Source organism: Alligator sinensis, unplaced genomic scaffold (assembly GCF_000455745.1).
Source record: "Alligator sinensis unplaced genomic scaffold, ASM45574v1 scaffold511_1, whole genome shotgun sequence".
NCBI classification, from domain to species: domain Eukaryota; kingdom Metazoa; phylum Chordata; order Crocodylia; family Alligatoridae; genus Alligator; species Alligator sinensis.
The window spans coordinates 1,490,971-1,497,254 of NW_005842114.1; positions in this window are offsets into that span (position 1 = coordinate 1,490,971).

The window sequence follows — 6,284 nt, forward strand, 5'->3', positions numbered from 1 at the left end:
CCCCCATGCTCTGTGTCTGGCCACTGCCACCAAAAGAGGTACGCTCCTTAAAGGTTGAAAACCCCTGCACTACAGCAATTAGGCCATTGCTATTGTTTGATAAACAGGTTGGTCAATGAAGAAGCTGCAGTTGTCTATGATGAGGGTGTTGATATGGATTTGGGAAGTGATCCAAAACATGCAAGAAATGGTGCAGCAACAGACAAAAGATGACATCAGTTGAGGAAAAGCTGATGGAGGGCAGACTGAGGTGGTTTCAACAGAGAGCCAGAAGGCTCAAGGAGGCAGGGGGGCTGGACTCGATGATCTTCCGAGGTCCCTTCCAGCCCTAATGTCTATGTAATGTATGAAAATACAGAGGTAGGAGAAAGAGAAGCTACAAGAGGTGCATAAACCAAGGCTAAGAACATGCAGGTGTTTCAGAAGAGATGGCAATGGATGAACTTATGGACAATGAAGAGTTGAAGTGCAGATGCCAACTTTTGGCAAAGACACTTGAAAGATTTCCACTTGTTTCTCCATCATCCAGGTGCACTTGGATTGACGGTGGAGGTATTAATTTAATTACTGCTTGACTAAAAGAGCAAAAAGTGAAAAATAGGAATTTGGCTCAATGGTCTAGAGATACTTGATTGTGGAAGTACTTAACTGTAGGATGTCCTTTTGAGTATTGAAAATTAGGGACTCAAATGCAAAAAGCTCTGAAAATAAAATGACAGGTACATTGTTTTATACTAAATTACACAAGGTAAAGCTACTATAGCAAAGTCACTAGCTATATTGCATTTTCTGTGTGGTATTTAATGTTAACTAATATATTAAGCTGCATATTTAAGAAGAAAAATGAGTAGGAGTATTGCTGTGTGTAACAACTAAGTCAACAGCACAATGGAAGCTTGCATTTACCAACTTCTTGTGATTGTTTCATTAACAGGCATGTGTTTAAATGGCCTGTGTTTCATTTTTATTTTAAGGTGGAGTGAAATTAAGTATAATCTTAGCAGAACTAGCAGTTCTCAGCTCTCAGGGCTTTGCTCGTGCTCAGCTTCTATTGACTTCAGCAAAATGTGTGTTCAGATCCAGTTGGTGAATGGGTGCAAGTTTGTATATAGATCCTCTCATTTCAGCTTTCAGGAGTTATTTGGATTTAGCTTAATTCACTAAAAGATTAAGCTAAGCAACAAATTGCTTTTAAACTCAGAAGCGGACAAACATTGAACCATTTTAGTGTAATCTATTAAAAAACAAAAACTGGTGGTAATTTCTGTGTGGAGATTCTTGACTAAAAAACATTCAGCGGTTATTACCTTTTCCATTATTGGAAAGGGGAGGTATGGGGTGCAGTGGAAATATGAAGAGGTTCACAGCTTCAAGCCCTAACTCATCCACCTTTTTACAAATTGGGTTTGGAAGTAACAGCTATTGTTGAACTTTATGTGCATCATCAGTCATGGAAAACCAACTATCATAGGGTTAGTTGATGTGATATAAACATATTTTACGGCAGCAAATGTTTGTTTAATAGCTTCATAAAAAAAGCTTAAATGTTTTTCCTGAAGCATTTACCTTGGGAAGGAACTGAACAGAGTGGATTTTATCCAGAAAAAGAACAATTTATTGGAAAGTGCTGAACAAGTAAAATCAGGATGCAAACTTGGCATGGCTGTGTTGGACTCTGGTTGATGTTTGGTATTTATTAAAGCAGATCAGGGTTCCAATTCTGGTTTCAAACGCCTGAAACTCCCTTTCCTCCTATGTGGGCAAAGATAGTATGAAGGTCTAGGCAGAAACCACATTCTTATAAAACAGTTTGGGTAGCCTTTGATGTATTTGTAGGTGTTTAAGCTTTACAGGTCTCAGTACACTGTATAAGAAAAAAAAGCCCTATATTGCCATCATGAGTGCCCCTGAAGTCATGTGGCTGGGACAGTGGCAACTCTAAGGACAGCAACTCTGCTATTTTATACCATGCAAAATTATATCATCCCAGCTATGATGGCATACTATTACATTAAATAAGTTTATGAAACCATATATTTCATTAATGCAAATAATAGAAGAATGCATCAAATTTGATGTGGTCATATTGCTCCAGAGGATGACTTCTGTGCAGAACTGTCCAGTGGCATTGAGCCTTTTAATAATAGGAAACCTCAGTCTAGCACTTTCTAGTAAAACTTTGTGTGCCTTGCAAAGAAAGTCCAATTATCTCACCCCCATTTTATGATAGAGGAAACAGAAGCACTGGGCAGTGAAGTGTGTTGCCCAAGGGCAGTGACAGTATCAGGAGTAGAAACCAGATAATGTTGAGTCCCCATCCTGGGCAACTCTGTACCATGCTTCATTGTGTGGATTATGATAATTCGTGATAATGATGTTAAAGGAACATGGGGCTTTTTCAGTGTGCCCTATTAGCAGTAAACCTGGAATCTTTCATGTTGCTATCCATGAGTCAGCTTCTCTCAAGGTGACTGATTTGAATCCTTTCTCCTGTGCTGAGTCTACTACAGTTGATGTTTGCATTTATGGAAGGCTAGCAGCATAAGCAGTCATTGCTACAAATAATAGTTTCCTGTATTTACTGAAGCAGATGTGTTGCCATAAAGAGAAAACCAGAGGAATAGCCTATTTAAAACCCTGAATTAAACCAACCCTGATTCATAGGGTCTAATTATGTCATCAAAAGCCTCAAATTGGGTCTTTTTATTAACACATGCAAATGTTCGGTTCGAAGGTGTGTAGGAGGAGCTGTGTGATTCAGTTCTGTGAAATGAAAGACTGACAGCATTTCCAAAGGTAGGCATAGAAACTTGATCGTGCTCCATTCATGTGAGCGGGACTATTACCATCAACTTTGAGACAGCAGCATTTGGCCCACTCTGTGGGCGCATGAGGCATGCTTTCTGTGCACAGCTCCACTGAGGCATGTCAGTGGCACACTCTCTGTTCTGGTTTCTCATACATGTCTGCCAAAGTACTTTGATCCTTCCTCTTGCAGTCTTGGCTTTCACCCAGACTTCCAAACAGCCCCTAGATGTTCAAGAGTTGAAAGTTAAGCATAAGCTCAAGAATGTTGCTGGATCAGGGCAGGAACACTCAGCACTTGGCAAGACTGCATGCCAGATTTCCTCCAAAGAGAGAGTTCAGACAGAAAACTTGACTCCCCTTTAGATGTAGTTTGGATTTTAGGTGATATTAGTGCTGATTCACTTTGTCAGCTTGACAGCTTCCAACACCAGAAGCCTCTCAAGTCCAGCATATGATTTAGAAATGTTGCTTCAGGCTGAACTGAGAAAGACCACATCTGAGGTTCAAACTCCACGGTCCATTTAGCCTTTAACCTTTCAGCTGTCCGTGCATGTGCCTCAGGGATATCAAATATGATCTTGATCTCTATAGGCCTACCTACATACAAGGCAGGGCTTTGAAACCGCCCGTTCGACAGTGACACATTTCAGTTCCTGCCAACCTGGGCTGGATAGGAATTGGTGACCTAGAGATATCAGTTTCTAGGCTCTTTGCCATCCATTCTTTCATCTGAGCCAGCATTTTAAGAGAAAAATGAATCAATTTTTGGTGCTTAAATTATTACAAAGAACAACGTTAGCGTCAAAACTGTGCAGGAGAGAGCAAGGCTGAGAACCTGATACGTGCTTTTGGGCCACGCTTGAAGCTGGTGAGACCAAAACGGAAACAACTGCTATACTGTGGAGATCAGTGTGAAGGGAAAATACGAGGTAAAGGAAGAAAATGTCAGTCTCAGAATTTGGGACTAAGCTTCTCCCCCTCTCTTCCCTTCCCCTGAGTTTCGAGTGGGATAGTACCATGGGGGTATTAATCCCTGGAGCAGACTAACCAGGGTTGGAGCCTGGCAGTTTTGGCCAAGATTAAATGCCTAAATTTTTTGGCCAGGATTACAGGGCTGGCAGATTTGGGCCAGGTTTAAGGCCTCAAGTGGGATAATGCAGTGAGGGTATTAATCCCTGGAGAAAACTAACTAGGTGTCCTGGTACTTAGGGGCCAGGATAGGCTTGGCCCCACCCTGTTTTGCAACGGTTGTGTCTCAACCTAGTTCTGTAGCTGGGACTAGGTGTCCAGACTGCAGCCAGATAGGCCTGGCACTCTTGTTGCTGAGTCCAGGCCCCCATGTGGATAGGCTTGGCCCTTTTGAGTTTTTTGCAGGGGGATGGAGTAGTAATCTTGGGGGTGCAGTATGCTGGCGGAAGTCGCAAGTCACCTCCTCAGAGCCACCATGTAGAAGTGAAGATGGGTGCCCTACAGCTTCCCAGGGAGCAACAAGGGGTCCCTTGCACCACAGAAGGACCTATGCTCAATGGCAGCTCCCCAAGATGCAGTGAAACCCAAGGAGCAGGTAGCTTATAGGACTTTCCTACTGAGTAGCATGTCTCAGACTGCCTGGGTATGGTTGGAGTTTCCCCAGAAGGGGTGAAAACTAGAGACTTTGTAGTTGGTAGTGTTTTAAATTGCATTTCGTGCTTTCCCTCGTTTCCCTTGCCTTTTTTTCTGTAATAAACCTGTGTTTTGTGATTACACTGCTTGTCAGGAGGGGGTTTTGTGTATGCAGGATACCCCAGCCAAATCCAGTGATCCCAGATTTCTGGGTGGGGGCTTGAGCCACAGTGAAAACATATTGGATCCCCTGAAATTTGAACCTGGTCCTTGTTGGTGCTGACTGGTGCCCGGCAAATTACTAAAACAAAACACAGCATTCATTATTCCATGTAGGATGTACCATTGATTTATACCACTCAGAAGCATTATCTATCCCTTTCCTTCTATACCTTTGTTTTGACCACTATTTTTTTTTACTCCTCTTCTTCCCCCCCATACTCTTTCTACAAATGCAAGATCTAACACATTGTCTACCTGCTGCTTTTTTCCAAATTTCCAGTATACCGAAATAAAAACTCAAGAGGGTATTTCTCTTTCAATTAAAGAGTACATTGAACATTTTTCGATAAGTTGAAGTTATTTTAATATACTTTCCTGAGGCTGGCAGTTGTTTTTTTTTTTTCATTTCAATTTAAAACAAATCACCTCATGTTACAAAACCCCCAAACTGGACGGTGTAGCCTTTATATTCTTTCTTTAAGGATATTATTAATAAAGTGTGGACTATAAAAGCATTCATATCAGGATGTTAAGGAACATCCTTAGTGTCTCTAATCTGTGTGCAGGTGTGGAGAGATTTCATTTCCGTTTCCCCCTTATAACTAACTCCCTTGCCCCTTGTTTGGAAGAACGTTCCCGGACCCAACACCAAGTGTAAAGCAGTTACCAGACGTATTTTTAACTGCCTAGTTGTTATAGCAACCCAAATTCTAACGCGATGCAATCACGTTCCAAAATAATGTGCTGTGATTAAAAATTGACACTGCAGCATTGAGGAAGAAATGCATTGCGTTGTTATGGCAACAGGAAGAGTTACATTTTGTTTGCATAAATTGAAACCTTCCAAAGTATCTGAAAGGACAAATGAGAGAATTTGCTGAAATAGGAAGGGGATCCGGGGGTGGAGGCTGCTTAGTCACCAGCCGGCACCCTTCTAGTTTATGGGGTAACCCTTCAAGTCCGCCTTCTGGTTACGCTCAGACTGAGTGGGTGTAGGGGCAGATGGTGGGCCCAAACTGGCACCATCGCAGCCTTGCGCCCTGGCCCAGACCTGCTTTCCACGGACTAGGAGCAGTGTCCGTGTTGGGGAGGGCAGGGCAGGGCTGCGAGGTAAGACCCGTTCATGACACGTTCCCAAAAGCTGTGACCCAGAATCCAGCCACAGCTCTGCCCCCCTGCCCAGTGCCCTTCCCTCACTGCCGGCCCCCGGCCTGGGCAAGGGGAGCAGGGTGCACGGCCTTGGCCTGGTCACCAGGGACCTACCCCCCGTCGACCCTGGCCCTGCCACTAGCTTTCCCCTGCCAGGCTGGGCTCTGCAGCCCAACCCAGCTCAATCCCTCTCCCCTCCACGACGCCGTGTGTGGCGGCCCGGCCCCTCAGGGACATGCCGGGGCTGCAGGCCGGCCGGACTCCCCCCTCCTCGCGGGAGCCCGATCCCGGCTGCAGCGTCACCAGGGACCTACCCCCCGTCGACCCTGGCCCTGCCACTAGCTTTCCCCTGCCAGGCTGGGCTCTGCAGCCCAACCCAGCTCAATCCCTCTCCCCTCCACGACGCCGTGTGTGGCGGCCCGGCCCCTCAGGGACATGCCGGGGCTGCAGGCCGGCCGGACTCCCCCCTCCTCGCGGGAGCCCGATCCCGGCTGCAGCGCAGG